The 25769-nt window shown below is 40.3% G+C and overlaps 1 protein-coding gene across 3 annotated transcripts in view; it reads right to left on the bottom strand.

The window, feature by feature from the left end:
- KCNA3 (potassium voltage-gated channel subfamily A member 3) overlaps positions 1 to 25769 on the bottom strand; it is a 129129-nt gene that overhangs the window by 26412 nt on the left and 76948 nt on the right. The gene's annotated exons all lie outside the window — the stretch shown is intronic.

Raw genomic sequence — 25769 nt, forward strand, 5'->3', positions numbered from 1 at the left:
TCAACGTTATATCTTGATCAACTGTGGTAGACTTGATTCTTCTCAGCAATACACTGGTTCAAGATAGTTCTAAAGGACGCATGATGGAAAATGCTCTCCAAATCCAAAAAGAAAAAAATGAAGTGTGGAATATGGGTGAAGATTGAACCATACTATTTTTCTTGTTTTTGGTGCTGTTGTTTTTCTTTTTTGAGGTTTTTCCTTTTTGTTCTGATTCTTCTCTTATAAAATGACTAATGAAGAAATATGTTTAATGTTATTGTACACATATAACCTATATCAGATTACTTGCTGTCTTGGGTCGGAGGGGAAGGAGGGGAGGGAGGGAGAAAAATTTGAAACTAGAAATCTTATAAAAACAAATGTTGAAAACTATCTCTACATGTAACTGGAAAATAATAAATAATAACCAGTTCTTAGTACACCACTGGCCCAGCAACTGCTTTGCACATATTTTCAACTTACTTATCTGGGACCATGCTCTTTCCCTCCAGTAGAATGCAAACTCCTTACAGGCAAGGGTTATTTCTTTTTTGTCTGTATCCCCCAAACTAGAAAATAATATATAACTGTTTGCTTAAAGAATGAATGATGCTGGGGGCAGCTAGGTGGCACAGTGGATAGAGCACCAGCCCTGGATTCAGGAGGACCTGAGTTCAAATCTGGCCTCAGACACTTGACACTTACTAGGTGTGTGACCCTGGGCAAGTCACTTAACCCCAATTGCCTCACCAAAAAAAAAGAAAAAAGAAAAAGAATGAATGATGCTAATCTCTTTGGAGAGTATCCAAAGGATGGACAGCAGGCATTTGAGCTGAGTGACACTGTAGTGAGGAAATAATTTTTAACCTTCACCCATGATGATTCTCTATTCTCTGTAAAAAGAACAGAGCTTTCTTTTTTCCTTTTTTGTTTTTTTAGTGATTTTTAAAAATTTGTATCTATCTGTTTGTTTATATATTCATTCATTTATTTATTTGCTAATTTACTTATTTATTTGTTCATTTGTCTACTTATTTATTTATTTGTTTGTTTGTTTGCTCATTCATTAGTTTATTTATTTATTTAGGATTTTCCCAAAGTTACATGTATAAAGAAATTTTCACATTGATTTTTAAAACTTTGTGTTACAAATTCTCCTCCCTCCCTCTCCACCTTCCCCTTAAAAACTCAAGTAATTCAATATGTTATACATGTGCAGTCATGCAAAACATTTCCACATTAGTCAGGTTATAAAAGAAAACAGAAAAAAAAAACTTTAGAAAGAGGAAATAACAAAAAATTATACTTCAATCTGTATTCAGATATCATCAGTTCTTTCTCTGTAGATGGATTGCATTTTTCATAATTCCTTATGATAGCATCCTGCTCATTATTTCTTGCAGCACAGTAGTGTTCCATCCTAATCTCATCCCACAATTTGTTCAGCCTTTCTCCAATTGATGGGCATCACCCCAATTTCAAATTCAACTTTTTTTGCAGGGCAATGAGGGTTAAGTGACTTGCCCAGGGTCACACAGCTAGAAAGTGTCAAGTGTCTGAGGCCAGATTTAAACTCAGGTCCTCCTGAATCCAGGGCCAGTGCTTTATCCACTGTGCCACCTAGCTGCCCCCCAAATTCAACTTTTAACAAAATCTCTTTTAGGATACCAACCTAGCAGTGGTATTACTAGGTCAAAGAGTGTGCATGGTTTTATAGTTCCTGGGCCATAGTTCCAAATTGCTCTACTGAATGTTTGAATCAGTTTACAACTTTACCAAGAGTGTATTAAGAACAGAGCTTTCTAGAGAAGGCTGCAAAGGCTGGTGACTTTTGTCTCCTTTCCATCTGGAACACATCACAGTCTGGTCTTGTTCTTGGTTCTCTATACCTTTATGATCTTGTATTTAGTCTCACTACCCACCCCAGAGCCATTTCCTCATCTGTAAAATAATAGAGTTGCATTAGATGACATCCAAGGTCCCTTCGAGTTCTAAACTTATGAACCTATGACCCTGAAACTTACATTCTACCAAACCATGGGGTATGAAGAGAGAAGGGAGGGAGAGAATGTGGATGGCTCAGCACAAATCAATCACTACTTCTAGGGGGAAGGGTAGGTCTATTACCAATAAAATACTTAAATACTGAACTAAAAACAGATCCTCAAGTATTGAACTAACCTTAAGTCCTTTCCACCCCAGACTAGAATGTTATAAGTATGGAAACTTTGGATAGGGACAAGAAGAACTATTGGAACAAAGCCGCTGATTCACAGATCATCTCACATCTCTCCTCTGAATTTCAGTCCAGCATCATCAGCTGTCTATTGGACTTTTCAAACTTAATGTTCTGGAGACCTCTCAAATTCAATACATATGAAGCCCCTAACCCACTTCTCCAAATTTCCTTAGTTCTATCCAAGGTACCACCATCTTTCCAGTCTCTCAGGTTCCTAACTTTGGCATCCTGCTTAAATCTTCCCTCTCCCTCTCCCCATACACCCAATCAATTGTCTGTCTCTATGTCTCTCTGTCTCTGTCTCTCTCTTATCAGGAAGCTCCACATTCAATTCCATACTCATCCACTTAGACTCTTTGTGACCCTGAGCAGATCACTTAATTTCTGTTTGCCTCAGTTTCTTCAACTGTAAAATGGGGATGATAATAATAATACCTACCTTCTAGGATTGTTGTGAAGACCAAATGAGATAATACTTGTAAAGTGTTTAATATAGTAGGCATTTAATAAATACATGTTTCCTTCCTTCCTTTCTTCCTTTCATATCCCATTACTTATATGAATGAGTATTAAGGTATGGACCTTAGCCATGTATTTCAACATCAACCGTAATAATAACAAAAACCATTGACTATGAATGAATCAAGTTAGCATTCTGATATAAAGTTCTTTAAAGGAATAATTCAATTTCAATTCAAACATTTATTATACTCTGCCATGCAGCCTTCTTTGTCCTGACCTTGGGAATCATAAAACATTATTTTTGACTCTAATGTGTTTTAAATATTAAATCAATGTGAGAACAAGTGAAATGGCTGACTTGGCAGCAGAAAAATTGGGTAGATATTTGTGAGTATTTGACTTGGAGAACTACTGGAATCTGGAAATATAGGCATGAGGCATCTCAAGTAAAGGATTTCCCTGCTTGGGAGCAGTCTTGGGATTCTAGGATATTGCCCCGTTAACTGCTAAAGGGTTATGTGTCCTTCTACATGTATACCAACATACAGGGTAGAGAGTGGGGATAATTCTTTCCACAAGGTAGAGGGAAAAGAGAAGGAAGAAAAGCCCTGAGAATATGAGGGTCAATCCACATGGAAATGATATTAATAGAAATTTCTCTTACAATATAAATTCATCTGACATTTTGAGGACCCTGGTTCAGGGCTTTAGCTAGAGCTGTTGTGCCTATTTAGTTTAGTCAAGAGGAAGAGGAAAAAGTTATAGAATGACAGACTCTCAGACCTGAAATGGGCCTTAGAGGTCATTTAAGAAGAGGGCCTAGTCAACAGTGTCCAGGGTGGCAGATTACTCAACTGGAATAGATAATGACAAAAAGGACATAAGACAAAAGGCTATTTAGATACTCTCTGTTCTAGCTCAATGACCCACTTGCCATTCCCTGGACTCAATATTTCATCTCCCATATTGAACAAAAGATCACTTCTTGAATTCTACATTCAGCCAAATTGGCCAACCTGCTGAACTTGGCACACCATTTCCTGGCTTGTTCCCTTTGCACAGACTGTTCCTCATGCCTGAAAGGCATTCTTTCTTCATTTCTGACTCTCAGAATCTCTAGTTATTCTCCATTGATTCAGATCATGATTCCTTTCTATGTCTCTAATTTTCAGTCTCTTCCTATCTCCTGGCTCCTTCCCTGCTTTCTACAAACATGCCCAATTGTCCTTTCATTTCATCCTACTGTGTCCTCTGGTATAAGGGCTTGCTGAGACCTTTTCAGGGTCACTCATCTACCTTTGGTGCCTGCCTATTACCCAACTCTCACCTGCGGCTCCAAGGAGCTGTAGCAGGTTCAGTAGCCATACTCTAGTAAACTGTGTTGGCAGAGGAGCTAAGCCAGTTTGAGGGTAACTGACAGGTGTCTAACCTGTTGGTGAGTTAGGAGGATGCCTACCCCAAGCATGTGAAGACCTCTCCCAGTGGGATGCACAGATAGGAACAATGTATTAGAACAGCCATGAAGGTATCTGACCCATGTGAAATGGAATACTTAGAGCTTAGTCAGGCATCAAAAACCCCAGGGTCATTCACTGAATCCCAGGCCATCACCAGCCATTTTGATTTTTGCCTTGCCACTGGACTTTTGATGATTCAGGAATAAAGAGTGAGGTTGGTGACTTTGTGAAACTCTGTCTCACTTAAATTCAATTCACCTTCAAGTCAAACTATCACCCTATGATGTCATTGATCCTCTTCCAAAATGAAGGATGGACAACAACGATAATGTCCTTAAACCGTCAACCTATATTGATCTTCCATTTTATAACCAAGCTCCTAGAAAATGTTATAGATACTCATTACCTCCATTTCCTCTAATTCCTCAAGGCAGCTAGGTGGTATAGTGCATAGAGGATTGACCCTAGAATCAAGAGGACCTGAGTTCAAATCTCATCTCAGACACTAGCTGTGTGACTCTGGACAAGTCACTTAACCCCATGTGGGACCATCTCCAGTCATCCTGATATCTATCTTGCCACTGGACCCAGCTGGCTCTGGAGGAAAGAGTGACATTGGTAATCTTTCACAGCCTTCCCTCACTTAAATCAGATTCAGTGCAAATTATGACATCACCCTAATGCCATGGTCCTCTTAGAGAATGAAGGACAAAGAACAACAACACTCATTCCTCAATTATTTGTAATCTGGCTTCCCAAGCTCATCATTCAACTGAAACTATTCTCTCCAAAGTTACTAATTATCTCTTACAAATCCTCTTTCCTCAATACTCATCATTTTTTTGCTTCTCCACAGTATTTGACATTTGTGGACCACTCTGTCTTCCTAGATATGTTTCCTCTCTTGAGTTTTTATGATATTCTCTTTTGGTTCTTTTCTCATCTTATTACATTTTCTATCTTCCTTCCCATCTCTTTTCCTACCATTCTCTTTCTACCTTCCTTCCTTTATCTCTTTCTATCTCTTTATCTTCTCTTCCTATCTTCCTATTTATCCATTGTCTTATCTTTCTGTCAATTTTATCTACAATATTAATAGCTAGTATTTACATAGAACTTTAAGGTTTTCAAAGCACTTCACAAATGTTATCTCATTTTATCCTTACAACAAACATGGGAAGTAGGAGATATAATCATTTTATAGTTGAGGAAAATGAAATAAAGAGAGGTTCAATGACTTTCACAGAATCACACAGCTATTTGAGGCTGGATTTGAATTAAGGACTTCTATCTACTGTGTCACTCAGCCTGTCTGTTTGAAAATGGGAAATGGATAAACAAACAGACATAGAAATAGACTATTACCATTTCTTAGGGAAGCTTAACTGGACTGATTTAAATTAATTGCCACAAGAGGGAAAGAAAATAACCTGGAAACTACCTACTTGATCCAGCATTCAGTATCCTTTTTTAAGCAGACATATATGGAAGCTAAAGGCAACACTGTCTTAGAATAGACAATTTTATAGAGGAAGCTGAAAATTATCAACAGTAGTGCTACATTAAAAGCAGACAGCCCTTAATGCAAATTCTCAGAATGATGTGATTTTGTCATATATCCTGCCAAGCATTCTTTAAACATCTTTTTTTCTGCATGGATGACAAAATATCCTTTCTAAGGCCCAAATCTATAAATGTCACTCTCTTGCTAATAAATTATCATTAGTTCCCCATTGCCTACACTGTAAATTATGTACTCCTTAGATTTACAGTTAAGATTTTTCACAATCTAGTTCCTGCCCAATTGTCCAGACAATTTCATATTTTGCCCCTGTACAAACTGGATATTTTAGCCAAACTGGATTATTAGCATGTTCCTCAAACCTGACACTATCTCCTGCTTCTATTTATCACCCATGCCCAGAGATCACTTCTTCATCTCTGCTTCCAAGAATCCTTGGCTTCCTTTAAAACTCAATTCCACCTCCTCTGTGAAATCTTCCACACTCCTCTTAGTTGTTATAGCTAGGTGGTGCCATAATGCATACGGTACCTGACCTGGAGTTAGCAAGACCTATCTTCCTGAGTGAAAATCTGGCCTCATATATTTACCAGCTGTGTGACCCTAGACAAGTTACTAACTCTGTTTGCCTTAGTTTCCTCATCTATAAAATGAGCAGGAGAAGGAAATGGAAAACCACTTTTGTATATTTGTGAAGAAAACCCCAAATGGGTTCACAAAGAGTCAGAAATGCCTGAATGACAACAAAAAGTTGTTGGTTTCCTTAATTTCCCTTGTACCATGTATGCTTGGGTCCATGTTGTGTCTGGCCCTGTAAACTGCAAACTTGATGGCTAGGCTTTGCTTTGTTTTTGTCTTTGCTACTCCACCACCAGCCCCACCCCACCCCCATGCTGCCCAGAATAGTTTCTTTTCTTTCTTTTTTTTTTTTTTTTTTTTTTGCAGGGCAATGAGGGTTAAGTGACTTGTCCAGAGTCACACAGCTAGTAAGTGTCAAGTGTTTGAGGCTGGATTTGAACTCAGGTCCTTCTGAATCCAGGTCCAGTGCTTTATCAACTGTGCCACCTAGCTGCCCCCCCCAATAGTTTCTTTTCTTTCTTTCTTTTTTTTTTTTTTGCAGGGCAATGAGGGTTAAGTGACTTGCCCAGAGTCACACAGCTAGTAAGTGTCAAGTGTCTGAGTTTGAACTCAGGTCCTTCTGAATCCAGAGCCAGTGCTCTATCCACTGTGCCACCTAGGTGCACCCCTCCCTCCCCTACCCCCCCCCCCCCCGCAGAATAGTTTCTTACGGAGAATAAGTTCTTTGTCACTGTTTGTTGAATTTAACTACATCGCATGGTGTTGATGAGTCCAAAGTCAGGATTTGGTCTCTGTTATATCTGAACTGCACTGACTCAGACAATACCATTTACCCTGGATATCCAAACAACCATCAAGGTTCTTTTTTAGGTCTGGCAATGCTGAAAGGGGTGAAAGATGTCTCTGGGACCCAAATACTCACTAAACACCCCATTCCTGGCTGCTCATTACCCCCACACAATAGTGCCTAACCTCACTTGCCATCTGTCCTCATTTTTTCCTGACCTCTTCCTCTCATTAGAATTTCTCTGTCCTCTCTGAAAATCTCAGAGGTGAAAGAGACTATAGAGCCCATCTAGTTCAAAGCTCTCATTTTACTAATGAGGAAGCATTATAATGAGGGAAACCTCATTAGAAGAGAGACAGAACAATTTGCCCACAGCCATACTGCTAGTGAATAGCAGATCTGGGCTTAGAACTCAGGTGTCATAATCAGATGTTCCTTTCACTGAAACAAAGTCATGTCTCTACCCCTCAGAACACTATTCTCTCCTAGTCAACAAGTGTTAAATGCTTAGTGTGTACCTGGTATTGTGCTAAGTGTTGGGGATGTGAAGAAAGGCAAAAACAATTCTTACTTTTAAAGAGTGTGCCACATGCCAACAAGTATATACAAGTAAGATCTATACAATATAAATGGGAGATAATTTTCAAGGCATTAACCAGCATGAAGGGAGTCTAACAAAGGCTTCTTACTGATGGTGGCATTTAAGCTGGGATATGAAGGAGGCTAGGGAAGCCAGAAGAGGGATAGAGGGAGAGAATTTCATGGGAGACTGCATGGAAATGTATGGAGTCGGGAGGGAAGAGTCTTATGTGAGGAACAGCAAGGAGGTCAATGTCATTGGATCATAAAGTATATGGATGGGGCATAAGAAGACTAGGGAGGTAGGAAAGGAGCCATGTTATGAAAGGCTTTGAACACCAGAGGATCTTGTAGGTAAAAGGGAGCCATTAGAGTTTGTTGAATTGGGTGGATGGGGCACAATATGGTTAAATTTGCCCTTTATACAAATGTTACTCTGATAATTGAGTATAGTAGATTTGAGGCAAGGAGATCAAGCAATAGACTATTGCAATAGTCCAGGTGTGAAGTGATGATGACTTACATTGTTCTTCAGCAGTCCAAGTCTTCATTACCCTATTTGGGGTTTCCTTGGCAAAGATGTTGGAGTGGTCTGCCATTTCCTTCTCTAGCTTACTTTATGGATAAGGTAACTGAGGCAAACAGAGTTAAGTGATTTGCCCAGGATTACACAGCTAGTAAGTGTCTGAGGCCAGATTTGAATTGAGGAAGATGAGTCTTCCTGATATCAGGCCCTGTACTCTAATGATTTCACCACCTAGCTCCCCAGATGACTTATGTTATGGTGGTGACAGTGTCATAAGAGAAGGGAGTATATAGGAGAGTTGTTACAAAGGTATAAGTGTCTAGACTTTACAACAGATTGGATATGGTGGTGTGAAAAAGAGTGAAGAATTGAAGATGATGCTTAGGTTCTAAGCCTGAGTGGTCAGGAGGATAGTGGTGCCCTCTATAGTAATATGGAAATTAGGAGGGGAAGATTGGGAGAGGAGATGAGTTCTGTTCTGGACATGATTATTTTAAGATATCCATGGGACATCCAGTTCAAGATGCTTAATAGGCAGTTAAAGACATGAGACTGTAGGTCAGGAGAGATCACTTTTTCGTCCTTTGGTTAGGGCATCAATTCCAAAGGTCCCTTCCAGCTCTAAATCTGTGAACATGTGAATAGGTTTGTGTTCACAACTGATTCTTGAGACACTGAAATTCAGTTGTGCTTTTCTACCTTTCAAAGTTAAGAGTAGATGGTTTGTAATGAATGGCTGTTAAGTAATGAGTCAATGGTAGTTTTCTGATGAAGAAGTCAAAGCTATCAATTGCCATATGAAAAAAAAAAGTGCTCCAAATCACTATTGATCAGAGAAATGCAAATTAAAACAACTCTGAGGTACCACCTCACACCTATCAGATTGGCTAATATGACAAAAAAAGGAAAATAGTAAATGTTGGAGAAGCTGTAGAAAAATTGGAACACTAATGCATCATTGGTGGAGCTGTGAACTGATCCAACCATTCTGGAGAGCAATTTGGAATTTTGCCCAAAGGGCTATGGTACTGTTCATACCCTTTGACCCAATTGTACCACTGCTAGGTCTGTATCCCAAAGAAACCATAGAAAAGGGAAAAGGACCCACATGAAAAATATTTGTAGCAGCTCTCTTTGTGGTGCCAAAGAATTGGAAATCAAGGGAATGCCCATCAATACAGGAATGGCTAAACAAGTTGTGGTATGTGAATGTAATGGAATACTATGATGCTGTAAGAAATGATAAGCAGGAGGAGTTCAGAGAAACCTAGAAGGACTTACGTGAACTGATGCTGACTGAGAGGAACAGAACCAGAAGAACATTGTACACAGTAACAGCAACATTGTATGATGAACAATGGGGATAGACTTGGCTCTTCTCAGCAGTGCAAACAGTTTCAAAAAACTCATGATAGAAAATGTTCTCAACATCCGGAAAAAAAAGAACTATGAATTATGAATGCAGATTGAACCATACTGTTTCTACTTTTGGACTGTTTTTTTTCCCCTTCTTTTTTGAGTTTTTTTCCCTTGTGCTCTGAATCTTCTTTCACAAGATGACTAATGTAGAAATATGTTTAATGTGATTGTACATATACAACCTATATTAGACTGCTTTCCATACTAGGGGGGAGGGAGAGAACGAGGCGGGGGGGGGGGTTGGGAGAAAAAAAATTTGGAACTAAAAATCCTGTGAAAACAAATGTTGAAAACTATCCTTATATGTAACTGGAAAATAATAAAATACTTTTTAAAAAAGTGTCAGGGCGACTAGGTGGCGCAGTGGATAAAGCACCGGCCCTGGATTCAGGAGTTCCTGAGTTCAAATCTGGCCTCAGACACTTGAAACTTACTAGCTGTGTGACCTTGGGCAAGTCACTTAACCCCCATTGCCCCACCAAAAAAAAAAAGTGTCAATGGTATAGGTTGGCTTAGCCAGGCACAGATAGCCATGAGCAGAGAGCTGAGACTAGTTTAATACAAGTCACCAAGGTGAAAAAAAGTGAACGTGTATTAAGGATGTATCCATTAGAATGCACCACGTAAGGTATAAGAAGTAATCCTTTAACTGTTGTCTTCGCTAACCACACAATGGTTAGAGTATAAGAGTCAATTTTGGTCACTGGATTAAAAAAATGTGGAAAAGGGGCAGCTAGATGGCGCAGTGGATAGAGCACCGGCCCTGGAGTCAGGAGTACCTGAGTTCAAATCCGGCCTCAGACACTTAACACTTACTAGCTGTGTGACCCTAGGCAAGTCACTTAACCCCAATTGCCTCACTAAAAAAAAAAAGAAGAAGAAGAAGAAGAAGAAAAAAATGTGGAAAAGCTGCAGAGGGCTAAGAGAAGAAGGTAAAAGGCAGTGGGGTTCCAGAGCCAGCTGGTATTCGCTTGAAAATGTTCAGTAGGAGTATTTACACCTTGAAAATTAGCAAATGCTGTGAATCAGGGCTTGAGTTATTATTTCATTGATTGTCTTAACTTAAGAAAGTGATAGAGAAAAAATTAATGTGCAGATTAAATTTATGAATTTGTCATGTGCACATTTCCTTCCACCAGAGATCTGGTTGTTAAATACTGTTGAATATCAAAATATAATTTTTATCTGCCTGTCTCCTAAAAACAGATCAGAGAATTAATATCCTACTAACCAGATCAGAGAAATTAATATCTTTAATCTCTCCTATAAAATTATTAAAGATCAGAGAAATTATAATATCTGATAATATCTCCTACCAAAACCAGATCGGATAACATATCTCCTATGAGATAAACCAGATCAGAGACAGACAGAAAAACATAATATCAATTTAATATTTTGTCCCAAGAATAAATATATAACACATGATCATGTGGAGACTCCTCTCCTAAGAGGGAAGCTAAGTGACCCTCTCCTTCTAAGGGTTTTTAAGGTTTCTTTGCCCATGGGTTACAGGGCATTGTCAGTTACAAATCAACCCAAAATCAAATACTATAACAAGAAAGGATGTAGCAGAGGCATCATGATAAGATTACAGGATTCCAAAAAAGGGTTTGGCAAGGATAAGGATACCCAGATGTCCCCATAAGATAGGGACTTACTATCTTGAGGAAAAAGAAGTTACTAAGTAGGGCCTTTTATCTGCTAGCTATCTGGATTCAGTTCTGAAGTCCAGTTGAAGGACATTTTGCTCCTATTAACCCAGAGTTTCATAAAAAATACTTTTAGATAATAAGGCACCTCCATCAAATCCAGGTGATTCACATATTCATATATCTTTTTGGTGAGGCAATTGGGGTTAAGTGACTTGCCCAGGGTCACAGAGCTAGTAAGTGTTAAGTGTGAGACTGGATTTGAACTCAGGTCCTCCTGAATCCAGGGCCAGTGCTCTATCCACTGCACCACCTAGCACCCCCACATATTCATATCAACAACATTTACCAACAAACACATCCTTGGTTAAGGGTGATTGAAGGTATGGAGAACATGTTCTGTGAAGAGGGGTTAGTTGGGGTTCTTTAATTTGGGAGAAAAGGAAGGCTAAGTTCTGATGTGATTGTTGTCTTCACAAACAAGTTTTTTTTTAATGAGATTTGAGGTAATTTATTCTCCAAATCTGGAGGAAAGGAAGCAGAGACACCCATTTCAAGGAGTTTAGCCAGAAAAGAGGGGAGAGATATGGGAATTATAGCTAGAAAGGACCGATGGATCAAGTGAGAATTTTTTGAGGATGAGGGAACCATAAATATGTTTATAGGCAGTAGAGAAGCATTTAATGGATAAGGAGATATTGAAGATAAGTGAAGAAGTTGGAGTGATAATGGGGAGGGTGTATCTGCTAGAGAAGACAAGATGGAATGGGATCACTGGTGTAAATAGAGGGGTTTACTTTGACTAGAAGAAACCACCTCATTAAATGAGGGCAGAGATGATGGTAGAAGGCATCTGTGAGATGAGTTGAAGAGAATGAGAGAAGAGGGAGCTTTCAGTGAATGGTCTCAGTTTTTTTCCCTCTTCAGTGAAATATGAAGCCAGGTTGTCAGCTTGAGAGTGTGGGAAGAAGGGGAGATTGGTGCTATAAGGAAAGATGAGAAAGTTTGAAAGAGCTGCCATGGTGAATGGGAAAGTGAGCCACTGTGGAGCTATTCTCCAGGACTGGGTATGTGGTAGGTGATTAGATTTTTTTTGTTCCATTTTCCAGACTCTGGGGTTATTGGGAAAAGTAGGCTCAGGAAGTGGAAGCCTCAGAATCAGAAAGATCTGAGTTTACCTCTACAACTAGTCCCCTGTACAAGTCACTTCTCCTGAGGCCTCAGTTTCTTTCTTTGTCAAACAAGGGTGACATTATTGGTACTTTCTACTTCACAGGGTTGTTATGATTAAATGAGGTCACATATGGGAAACAGAAGTTACCTTCATTATTATTATCCAGTGAAGCTCCCCAGTGCATATAAACCTTACCTGCTTTATGGAATCCTGGGCTGACTTCCCCTGACATTCTTAGACTCACTGACCATCTGGCATGTGCCCAGGGAATACCAGCTAATTTGAATATCCATCTAAGGTAAACAGAATTAGAAAGTCAAGTCATCTGCCCACTAAATCATAGAAATACATTTCAAAGCCAAGACAGAAAAAAAAAGGCTGTTGGATTGCCTACTATTTGAGACTAGCTGAATAATAGAGTCTCCCGACCTTCCATCAGCATGGATAAATGGAAGTTCACTATAGTACTCATCCTGTCGTATGAGTCTTGTTATGAATATGCTTTGTCATAGAGCCTGCAGAGGAGGCCCAGATGTTCCAGCAGTAGCACTGGTAGATTCTACAACCCACCCCTCCCCTCCCCCTTCTCCTGGGAGATTAAAGGATATCTTTTATAAATGGTACCCCTGGCTCTACAGAAAACAGCAGGGGGGCTTTGGGTAGTGAGTCTCCCTATTTAGTTGCTGCTATTGGTTAAGCAAAGACATATACATTTGGTATAGACTGAGTCTTCCCTCCCCTTTTGCTTTGTAATCTCTCTCTTCTTGTTAGAAAGGGGTTCACCAATAGCTGGAGCCACTAATCTTACTGGAAGGTGGGATTATCCCCTCCCCCAGGAGGCCTGATCAGGAATGGTGAAGAGAACCCAAGGCAACTGACCCGGAAAAGAGACAGAAGATGTCAATATTTGGGGCTTTGCCTTGGTGGGGCTGCTATGGAGTAGCTGGCTTTGTATGACCTTAACCAAGCAACTTTGCAGATTCATACCTCTGTCTAGCCATCTAATAAATGTAATACAGGCTTTCCTTCACACTTCCTTATTGTTTTCTTTGTTAGATTATGTGGGAGATAAATTTAAATATGTTGTGAAAGAGGGTTGGATGCTTCCAATTGATCAATCAACAAGCATATAATAAGCACTTACTACATACCAGGCATATATTTAAGCACTAGGAATACAAAGAAATGCAAAAACAATGCCTGCCTTTAAGAAATTCACATTTTAGGGGGCAGCTAGATGGCACAGTGGATAGAGCACTGGTCCTGGATTCAGGAGTACCTGAGTTCAAATCCGGCCTCAGACACTTAACACTTACTAGCTGTGTGACCCTGGGCAAGTCACTTAACCCCAATTGCCTCACTAAAAAACAAAAAAAAGAAAGAAAGAAATTGACATTTTAGCATCAGATAGAAGAATATTTTTTCTATGGAAGGGAAAAGGTATTTAAGCATCTACTATCTTCCAGGCACTGTGCTAAGTGCTTTACAAATATTATCTTATTTGACCCTCAGAATAACCCTAGGAGGTAGGTCCTATTGTCCTCATTTTACAGTTAAGGAAACAGGCAGAGGTTAAGTGACTTGTCCAAGGTCACACAGCTGGTGACTGAGGCTGGATTTGAAATCAAGTCTTTCTGACTCTGGTTCCAGTGTTTCCTAACTAGTGGGAAAGCCTTTTCTTAAAGTTCTTTCCTTAGAGACTTACGCCATAGCAACTAACATCCAAGATGTCTGCCCAACCTGGTGTACCATAGACTAAGCCTACATTTCTCTGAGCTCCTGAGGAAACAAGATGCTTAATAATGCTTTATCCTTATACTGCACCTTTCATCCTAGGATCTCAAAGCACTTTCACACTCACTTTTGTAACTGATAAAGAACATAATAATCTTTTCCTTTTGATGATTGAGGGCTTTGAGAGAAAGGTCATGTTAGAGGGGAAGACATACCCTATATTGCTATATAGACTTCATGAATCCTTATCACTTACTGATTAGCAAACACATTCATGTTGATACATGATTCAATTTATTCCTTTGTTCAGGGATGGCTGTGATATTGGCCTGTCCTCTGGTTAGATTGCTGCTGGAAAATACCTGGTGCTCAGCACACCTGGAGTGAATGTTTGAGCACCACTCTGTCAGCCACCTGTGCACTTTTCTAATGATTGGGCAATAAATATTTATTTAGAAACATTTCTTAGAATTTGTTAGACTAGAAGCTCACATTTATATAGCATTCTATAATTTCCAAAATACTTTGCTCAAAATAGCTCTGTGAGCCAGGTAGCGAAAGCGTTATTATTTCCATTGTCCAGATGAGCAAGCTGAGGCTTTGAGATGTAAATAAATTTGGTCCATCCAAGATCTTCTGATTCCTAGTCCAACACTCTCCTTACTACCCCACGTTGCCTCCCATATACTACCCAGATGCTACCCCTGTGTCCCTGACTCTGCTCAACTATTGGTCAGTGGCCTCTCAAGTGAGACCTGGTATATAATCAAGGGAAAATCTATTCTGGAACCTGGAAAGATGACTCAGACTGTGGCTTTGCAATGATGTCTTCTATATCCCTGGATGTGCTGGGGTGTCTGGCTTAAACTTTCATTTCTCATAGGCAATGTTTTCATGCCTGACTCACTCAGCATAGCACAATGCTGCCTACATTGCATTTATGCTGTATAAAACTATATATGTGCATGCATATACACAACCACATACACATATATATATACATACACATATACACATATACATATACCTATGCCTATACATATACACACATGTGGTTTCCCCATCAGATTGTGAGCTCCTTGAGGTCAGGGACCATATTTTTCTATTCCTTAGACTTAACACAGTGCTTGGAATATAGTCAATTCATTATAAATGCTTGATGACTGATGATTCAATTTGATTAGTTACTATTATGAATAAGATACAATGCTGGTAACTGGATGATGATGACACTAGATGGAACAGAGGTTCTTAACCTGGGATCCATGGACCAGAGCAATTTCAGAGGTGTCTATGAACTCCATGTACATGGGAAATGATAAATAAGTGGTCTTCCTGATTCCAGGCACCACCTAGCTAGTAGGGGAGCCCGCAAAGAGCCATTCTTTCCTTCCTTCCTTCCTTCCTTCCTTCCTTCCTTCCTTCCTTCCTTCCTTCCTTCCTTCCTTCCTTCCTTCCTTCCTTCCTTCCTTCCTTCCTTCCTTCCTTCCTTCCTTCCTTCCTTCCTTCCTTTCTTTTTTTGGTAAGGCAATTGGGGTTAAGTGACTTGCCCAGGGTCACATAGCTAGTTAAGTGTCAAGTGTCTGGGGCCGGATTTGAACTCAGGTTCTCCTGATTCCAGGGCTGGTGTTCTATCTACTGTGCCACCTAGATGCCCCCCCCCCATTCCTTTCTTAAGTGCTTTTCCTAAAGATTCACATTGTAGAAAATGACTGTCCTCCAACTGAAATTTAGCATTTCATTCAATTATTTAAAAACATTATTCCACAAAGGGGTACAGAGGTTTCCCAGACTATTAGAGGGGTCCATGTAACAACAACAACAAAGATTAAGAAGTCTGGAGTTAGAGGTTAGTAAAGATAAAGATGGGGGCAGCTAGGTGGTGCAGTGGATAAAGCACTGGCCCTGGATTCAGGAGAACCTGAGTTCAAATCCGGTCTCAGACATTTGACACTTACTAGCTGTGTGACCCTGGGCAAGTCACTTAACCCTCATTGCCCAACAAAAAACAAAAAAAGAAAAACAAACAAAAAAAAGAAATGATGATCTAATTGATTTAAAAAAAAAAAGACAAAGATGTAATTTTCCCATTCAAGTTCGTGGACCTCCTGAAATCTATTGGTGAAGGTCCATGGACCACAGGTTAAGAACCTTGCTCCAGAGGCAGAGACAAGAGGGGAGAGAAAGGATTCAAGTGAGGACTGAAATAGAGACAATTAAAATAATGAGCACTCTCCATTTTGTTTGTCCATGGTCCCAGCCCTGAACTTAATGGACACTTGGTAAATACTGGATAATTCTGATGAAGGATGACTGGTCCGTGATGTTTGTAGCAGGGATTCTTAGCCAGAATGGGACTCTGGGGTCCCTTCCAATACTGCGATTCTGTGACAGTGCTAAAAGAACAAAAAGAGTGAAAAGACAGAGCACCAAACCATTGAGTGAGAAACCCGGAGGAGCACAGGTAGGAAGGTGCCTGGGCCATGCTGCCCTTTCTATGGAGTCTGACCCCAGTATTCAGATGAGCCTGCATCCATCTCAGACATGAGCAGTAGAAAGCTGTTCTCACATCCGATCCGCAGAGGGCAGCAGAGAGCAGCTGCAGTAGTCGCAGCAGTATTAAGCAGGCATGAGTCAACGCCCCTCTCTGTAAAGTGTCCATGTGTGCTGAAAGCTAGGGACTGAGCAAGAAAAGATACAAAGAGGAAGGAACAGAGATGCTCCCTGAGCTTGGGGCCTAAGCAAGAGTGCAGAGTTAACACCCAGCTGCTCTTTCTCTGCAACTTCTCTGGGATCTGCCTCCTTTCTGTCCCATTTCCATCCTGGTAATTATACTTAAAAATGCAACCTAACGGGACTCGGGAAGCTGAACTGGGGAGGGAGGGAGGGACCAGAAGAATGTATCAAATGCAGTGCACTCTGTATTTTCAGAATAAGTTGTATCTGTCTGCCTGGGATCTCTTCTCTCTTTGGCTTGGCCTCCCCCAAGGTTTGGAAGAACCCTTAAGGAATCATGTAAAATAATACGATGAGGGGCCGCTAGGTGGCGAAGTGGATAGAGCACCGGACCTGGATTCAGGACGGCCTCAGACACTTAACACTTACTAGCTGAGTGACCCTGAGCAAGTCACTTAACCCCAATTGCCTCACCAAAATAATAATAATAATAATACAATGAGGAGCAGCTGCTATATGCTGGCTAGAGACTTGGCTTTGGAGTTGGGAAGACCTTCGAGTTGGAAGGGAACTTTGGGATGATAACGTCCACCCCTCTCATTTCACAGATGGAGTTAAGGCCTAGCAGGGCTGGATTAGGGACAGGATTTAGACTCAGATGATTTGACTCAGTGTGGTGCAGTGGAAATAACACTGGCCCTAGATGGATTAGAGAGGACTTGTATTCAAATCCCACCTCTCAACACTTTTTAAGGCCATGGGCAAACACTAAATTTTCCCCAGCCTCAGTTTCCTCATCTGTAAAATGAAGAGGATGAACTAGCTGATCTCTGAAAACTCTTCCAACTCTGAATCCATCATCCTAAGATCCATGTTGAGTTATTTTTCAGTCATGCCCAACTCTTTGTGACCCAATTGGGGTTTTCTTGGCAAAGGTACAAGACTAATTTGTCATTTCCTTCTCCAGCCCATTTTACAGAGAAAGATCTGAGGCAAACAGGGTTAAGTGACTTGTCCAGGGTCACACAGCTAATAAATGTCTGAGGCCAGATTTGAACTCAGGAAGATGATTCTTCCTGATTCTAAGCCCAGTGCTCTATCCACTATGCAACCCAGCTGCCCTTAGTAATAATAGCTAACATTTATACATCACATTAAGGTTTACAATATGCTTTACAAATATTATCTCATTTGATTTTCACAACAACCCTGGGAGAGACATGCTGTTATTATCCTCATTTTACAGATAAAGAAACTGAAGTAGGCAGGGGAAGTGAGTTGCCCAAGGTCACACAGTTAGGAGGAATCTGAGGCTAGATTTGAATTCCGGTCTTCCTGTTGCCAAGTCTAGTTCTCTATATTGCTTCTGTTGGGGGCAGGGGGAGTATTCTTCCTTTGAGTTTTCTACATCTTTACCCAGACAGATCCTTGAAGAGCTGTTTCTAGGTAGTACAGTAGATAGAACACCAGGCCTGGAGTCAGGATGACAAGTTCAAATCTGACCTCAGACACTTCCTAGTTGTGTGACCCTGGGTAAGTCACTTAGCATCTGTTTGCCTTAGTTTTCTCATCTGTAAAGTGCGGATAAAAATAGCACTCATCTCTCAGGGTTGTTGTGGGGATCAAATGAGATAATGCTTGTAAAGCACTTAACACATAGTAGGCACTATTATAAATGTTAGCTATCACTGGCAGCAGGAACTTTAAAAAAATACCTCAAGCCTTCCATTCATCCAGTTTTCTGCTTAGTCAGTTTTGTTAAGTGTTGTTGGCGTTTTGGCTGCAAGAAAGCAATGGGGTTAGGGCTGAGGTTAATAAAGAGAACTGAGCAATTTAGGATAAAGCAACCCCAAGTTCTTTTTTCTTTCTTTCTTTCTTTCTTTCTTTCTTTCTTTCTTTCTTTCTTTCTTTCTTTCTTTCTTTCTTTCTTTCTTTCTTTTTAGGGAGGAAGGGAGAAAAATTTGGAACTAGCTAAATTATCTTTCTCTAGGTAATGTGATGGTATCTAGGTGGCATAGTGGATAGAGTGCTGAGCCTAGAGTCAGGAAGACTCATTTTCCTGAGTTCAAATCTGGCCTCAGACACTTACTAGCTGTGTGACCCTGGGCCAAGTTACTTCACCCTGTCTGCTTGTTTCCTCATCTGTAAAATGAGCTAAAAAAGGAAATGGCAAACCACTCTGGTATCTTTGTAGAGAAAACCCCAAATTGGCTCACGAAGAGTTGGACATGATTCAACAACAACAACAAGAAGATAACTATGGCTGCATGAAAGGGGGTACATTCCCAGAATCTGGAAATGACTAAGTAGGCAAAATAGGCAGTCCTGGAGAAATGGGAGCTTTACCTTTTGAGGAAATCCACAGCTTTCTCTCCTTAGCTGAGAAAACCCTCCTCCCCACTCACCTTCTTCACTTCATTTACTTAATTCACCTAAATTCAATTCTTGTGGTGGAAAGAGAACTGGATTTGGACAGGTGGTAAGAGGTCCTGGGCTCTAATCCTAGTGCTGGTGCTCACTTCCCTTTAACATTCAGAAGGCCACTTAGTCTCTCTGAGCTGTCATTTCCTCATTTGTAAAATGAGATTGAATTATATCATCTCCAAGGTCTTAGTATTCCATGATCCCTGGGCAAGGTATTTCCCTTTCTGGTAAGTCTTTGACCTATAAAATACTGTGGGGATTGGACTAGATAATCTCTAAAGTCCCATGCGGTTTTAAATCCTATGAGCCAAATGAAGCCATCTAGTTTAATTGTACCTGAAAAGGAAGCTCCCCCACAATATGCCTGACAAGAAGTCATCCATCCTTTGCTTGAAGACTTGTCGGAGCCCAGTCCACTATTTGATAGCTCAAATTGGTAGGAAATTTTTTCTTAAATTAAATCTAAATCTGTCTCTTTTATACCCATCACCCCTGGTTTTGCCCTTTGAGGAAAAGTGAAGCTTGTCAACATGGCAGCCATTCATATGAATGAATGAGGGGGGAGGAGATGTATTAATTATTTTCTAAATGCCAAGTACTTTGCTAAGCACTGGAGTTACAACTAGAACAAAAGCAAGACAGCTCTGCTCTCAGTGAGCTTTTTTTTGGCGAGACAATAAGGGTTAAGTGACTTGCCCAGGGTCACACAACTACTAAGTGTCAAGTGTCTGAGGCCAGATTTGAACTCAGGTCCTCCTGAATCCAGAGTTGTGCTTTTTCCACTGCACCATCTAACTGCCCCTTCTCTCAGTGAGCTTTTACTCTGAGTCAGAGAGACAATATAGCTTCAGCTTCAGGATAGATGGGAAATCCCAGGTGAATCACAAGACTTGAGGGTCTGTAAAGTGAAGGTTAAATGGCAGCACCCAGGGATCTTCAGGATGTTATGACATCCTCTGCATAGTAAGACTTGGAAGACCTTAGGAGGTATGGAAGTTGGCAAGATTCAGTGGCCTTCTATATTACTAGAAGGACTGTAGTTGATGACTGCAAGCTCATCTAACTAGTATGAACAACCACGTCCACTCCAGAGGATAGGAAAGCTGGAGAGGTCTGGGCCACCACCACAGGGAAATGAGGAAATTGCTAGAGTAGCAATGGGATTCTTGGCTCCCTTGGGTAGGTGAAGGAAGGGTAGGGTTGTTTTCAGATAGGTAGAGCTGGGGGAAGAAAGCAGATATTGACATGAAGGTTGGGAGAGAGGGGTCCTCAATATACAGTCAAGAGTACCTCTTTCATGAAACAGTAAGGAGAACAATGTCACTGGTTTAAATAATAGATGCCAGGGAGGAAGATGTAAATAAGATTGCAACGGTAGGATGGGACTAGATTTTGAAGGGCTTTGAACACCAAACAAAGGGTTTTATATTTGATCCTGGAGGTAATAGGGAGTCAGTGGAATTTGAGTAGGGGGTTACACAGTTAAACCTGCACTTTAAGAAAATCACTGTGGTGGTTAAATAGAGGGTGGGTTGAGGCAGGGAGACCCATCAACAGTGCATGGTCCAGGTGTGAGGTGATGTGGACCTGCACCGAATGGTGGCAGTATCAGAGGAGAGAAGGGAGTATATTTAAGGGATGATGTTGCAAAGGTGAAATCTATAGTCCTTAGCAACACATTGGATAATAGAGGGTGAGAGATAGTAAGGAGTCAAGGATGGCACCTAGGTTGTGAACCTGAGGCACTGGGAAGATGGTGTTACTCTGTACTATAAGAGGAAGATAGAAGCGGTAAAAGATTTAGGAGGAAAGATAATGAGTTCTGTTTTAGATGTATTGAGTTTAAGATGTCTACCAGACATCTAGTTCAAGATATCTGAAAGGCAGTTGATAATACAAGGTTAGAGGTCAACATAAAGGTTATGAAAGGATAGGTAGATTTGAGAAACATCAGCATCGAAATAGTCATTAAATCCATGGGAGCATGAGATTGTCAAGTGAAATAGTATATATTGAGAAAAGTGCCCTGGACAAAGCCCTTGGGGACACCTACAATTAGAAAGCATGATTGTAATAAGGATCTGGCAAAGGGTATTGAAGAGGGTCCAATAGGTAGAAGGATGAGTAGGGAGGAGTGGTATCCCAAAAACCTAGAAGAAAGGGAGTATCAAGGAGAAAAGGTTGATCACCAATGTCAAAGGCTTCAGAAAGGTCAAGGAGAATGAGGATTGAGAAAAGGTCATTGGATTTGGCAATTAAGAAATAAATGGTAACTTTGAAAAGAGTAATTTAGGTGGATTGATGATATTGGAAGCCAAATTGTAAGGGCTTAAGAAGAGAGAAAGAGGAGGAAAAATGGAAGCTCCTATTTCAGATTCCTTCTAAAGACGTTTAGCTACAAAAGACAGAAGAAATACAGGACAAAAGTTAGAGGTGATGAAAGGATCAAATGAAGGTTTTTTTGAGGATGGGGGAGAGATAGACATGTTTGTAAGCAGTAGGGAAAAATCCAGTAGACAAGGAGAAGTTGAAGATAAGTGATATCTTAGGGATAATAGAAAGGGCAATCTGTTGGAGAAGATGGAATAGAATGAGATCAGATGTAAGTAGAGGGGTTAGTCTTGGTAAAGAGTAGGGCTGCCCCATCAATTGGGGAATGGCTAAACAAGTTGTGGTATATGAATGTAATGGAATACTATTGTGCTGTAAGAAATGATGAACAGGAGGAGTTCAGGGAAACCTGGAAGAACTTATATGAACTGATGCTGACTGAGAGGAGCAGAACCAGGAGAACATTGTACACAGTAACAGCAACACTGTGTGATGGACAATGGTGACAGACTTGGCTCTTCTCAGCAGAGCAATGATCCAAAACAATTTAAAAGAACTCGTGATAGAAAATGTTCTCAACATCCAGAAAAAAGAACCGTGAATTTTGAATGCAGATTTAACCATACTGTTTCTACTTTTGGGCTGTTTTCTCCCTTCTTTTTTGAGGTTTTTCCCTTGCGCTCTAACTCTTTTTTTCACAAGATGACTAATGCAGAAATGTGTTTAATGTGATTGTACATATATAACCTATATCAGATTGCTTTCCGTCTTGGGGAGGAAGGAGGGAAAGAAGGGTGGAAGAAAAATTTGGAACTAAAAATCCTATGAAAACAAATGTTGAAAACTATCCTTACATGTAACTAAAAAATAATAAAATACTTTTATTTAAAAAGAGAAAAAATAAATAAAAGGTGAAAAATGAGAGTAGGGTTGCCTCTTCATGTGAAAAAGGGGTGAAAGAAGAGATAATGGCAGAAGACATATAAGTGATGTGAATAAGGAAGGAAAGTAGAGAGCTCATTGCAAATGGCTTCATTTTTTTCTATAAAATGTAAGGCAAAGTTCTTTTTCTATTTTTTAATGTAATAAACATTTTTATTTATAGTTTGGGGTTCCAATTTTTATCCCTCCTTCCCTCCCTCCCCTCCATCCTCCCTGAGGTGACAAGCAATCAGATATAGGTTATACATGTATGATTATATTCAACATTATCATATTTGTCATTTTGTACAAGAAAATGTGATTAAAAGAAAAAATGAAAGAAAGTGAAAAACAGCATGCTTCAGTCTGTTCTTGCAATATCAGTTCTTTCTTTGGAGGTGGATAGTATGTTTCATCAATAGTCCTTTGGGATTGTCTTTGATCATTGTATTGTTGAGAATAGTCAAGTCATTCACAGTTCTTCATCAAACAATATTGCTGTCTCTGTGCACAATGTTCTCTTGGTTCTGCTTACTTCACTATACATCATTTCATACATGTCTTTCCTGGCCTTTCTGAAATAATCTTGCTTATCATTTCTCTCTCTCTCTCTCTCTCTGGCGGGTCAATGAGAGTTAAGTGACTTGCTCAGGGTCACACAGCTAGTAAGTGTCAAGTGTCTGAGGCCATACACTGAATCCAAGGCTGGTGCTCTATCCACTACACCACCTAGCTGTGCCCCCCCCCATACCACTTGTCATTTGTTATAGCACAATAATATTCCATCACTATTATATACCATAGTTTCATTAGTCATTTCACAATTGATGGGCATTCCTTTGATTTACAATTCTTAGCCACAACAAAAAAGAGCTGCTATAAATATGCAAATTTCTAGTATTTCCTAGCAGTAGCAAGAGCTCAGTTGAGGCTGTGTAACATAAATTTATAGTGGACCTAGTCATAATGATTGCATTATTTTCTCCACCTTCATTCAGTAGCATGTTTATAGGAACAAAGGCAGTAGATAGTGGGAATGATTCAAGGCTGAAGATTGGTAGGGAAAAATTGGCAATATGATAAGGCAGTTAAAGACTCAAGAGAATAGGACAGTGTAGTGTTTAAAGGGTCAACATGGGGGAAAGAGAAGAGAGGGGTAAATATGGAGGAATCAGGAGGTATGGGTAAGGAATGGGGTTTGGGTGATGACCTACAGAGCTTAAGAATCACTGGGGTGTGTAGGGTATGACCATGTGTTAAAATGTTCATCATTGAATGGAAGGTACATTTCCCAAAGAGGTTGGTGAGTCAGCTGGAAGCAAATGCAGTATGCGATGGAAAGTACATGGTCAGATGACCAGATGGGAGGTCACCCTTCTCTACTTCTCTTACCCTTAAATGGTGGAAATTAGGTAGATATAGAGCTATAGATGCAGCAGGAGATGGCAGTGTCTAACAAAATATATCTTTGTTTATTCATTCCTTTCTTTCTTTTTTTCTTTCTTTCTTTCTTTCTTTCTTTCTTTCTTTCTTTCTTTCTTTCTTTCTTTCTTTCTTTCTTTCTTTCTTTCGTGAGGCAATGAGGGTTATGTGACTTGCCCAGGGTCACACAGAAATTACATGACACCTCCTGAATCCAGGGCCAGTGCTTTATCCACTGTGCCACCTAGCTGCCCCTATTCATTCTTTTACCAGTACCTGCCCATAAAGGCAGGAACAATCTTTCTTTTTGCTTGTATTTGTATTCCTAGTGCTTGGCAAATAGTAAGAACTTAATAAATGTTCTCTTTCTTTCCCTTCCTCCCTTCCTTCCTTTCTTACCCCTTCCCTCTCTTCCTTTCTTACCCCTTCCCTCTCTTCCTTTCTTTCTTCCTACCCATCCATCCATATCTATTTCTCCATCATTAGATAGGCTGATCTCAGTTATTAAAGGCTTTAAAAGTTGAACAAGAATTTATACAGGTCCTAAACATCAGTTAAAGCTGCCCAAAGACTTTGGGGAAACCTTTTATTTGATCCCAGAGACAACGGGGAGCCAGTTAAGTATAATAAGTAAAATATAGTCCACTCCATCCTTCCATTACCCTACCTTATTCTCCTCTTATTACCTTATTCCCATCTTGGTTCAATGGTCATTGCTAATCTGGTGCCTTTGTGTACCATACCTGTATGCCTAGGTCAAGGAAAGTTTTAGAGAACAAGCATATAGAAGTCAGCAGAAGCTAATCTAGAATGGCTCACTGTACAAGACTCATCACAGCAACTTAAAACCCTTTAGGCAATGGTCCTAACTGGTGATAATGCCAAGTAGAAAATGGATCTGATGAAATCAGCTTCATAGAAGGGGCTGGTGGAGAGGGGTTGGCTAGTAAACCATGTCATGGATCTTTGTGTTCTGGGATCAGTCAAGCTAAACCAGGGCATAGGCTTTCCACCATAGGTAGAACATCCAATGTCTGGGGACAGCTGGGAGGGATCACTCAGTCCCAGCTGAAAAATTTTCCCAGCTGGGACTTTTCTGACAGTCATTGTCAGGGAAACTACCTCTGCTGAGTCATTCCTCTGGAGAAAACCAGCTGCTGTGTTCAGCCCCAGCCCCAGTTTCAAAGGAACATGTTATAAGGCATCAGAAAGCCACTGACAGTGAAAGGTACTTTACCTTGGTTTTCTCGTTTTCTAATACATCTGTGAGAAAATGGGTAGTTGTCTTCTCTCAATGCGGATATAACAGTCAGTCATACTCCTCCTGACCTGTTTGTAGAACAAAGGTCTCAGATCCCCTCCTCCTTCTCAGGTTAACAAAATCACATGGTTCAAGGAGCCCTTGTCTCAATAAGGTCCACTCCAGAGTTGTGTCCATATAAGGAAATATAAGGTCCACTCCTGAGTTATGCCCATACAAGAAAGAGGGATGGGAATACTGCATTCCAAATAGTTTTTGCAAGTGGATTGTAACCCTTGAGTAATCGGACCAGTGATGAAAAAGGGGAGGGTCCATTCCAATTAGGGACTAGGATATAAAACAGGGTTTGTGAGCCCCCTTTCTTTGCACCCACTAGATGCACACTAGGGTGCCTCCTTCTCATGAGAAGGAAATGAAGAGCCTTTGCCACATTGCTATTAAGTTCCTGAGAATTATTGAGAAGAGGATTGATTTTCCCTCACAACATCTGACAGTTTTCTTTTTGCCTAAAACTATCCTACCAATTTCACAGAGGAGGAAAACTGATGTTTTAAGAAGGTAAGTGATTCAGCTACTTGGCAATTAAATGCCAGACTGACTCTAACTCTGGGGTAAAGTGTCC

The sequence above is a fragment of the Dromiciops gliroides genome, chromosome 4 (genome assembly GCF_019393635.1).
Source record: "Dromiciops gliroides isolate mDroGli1 chromosome 4, mDroGli1.pri, whole genome shotgun sequence".
NCBI lineage: Eukaryota > Metazoa > Chordata > Mammalia > Microbiotheria > Microbiotheriidae > Dromiciops > Dromiciops gliroides.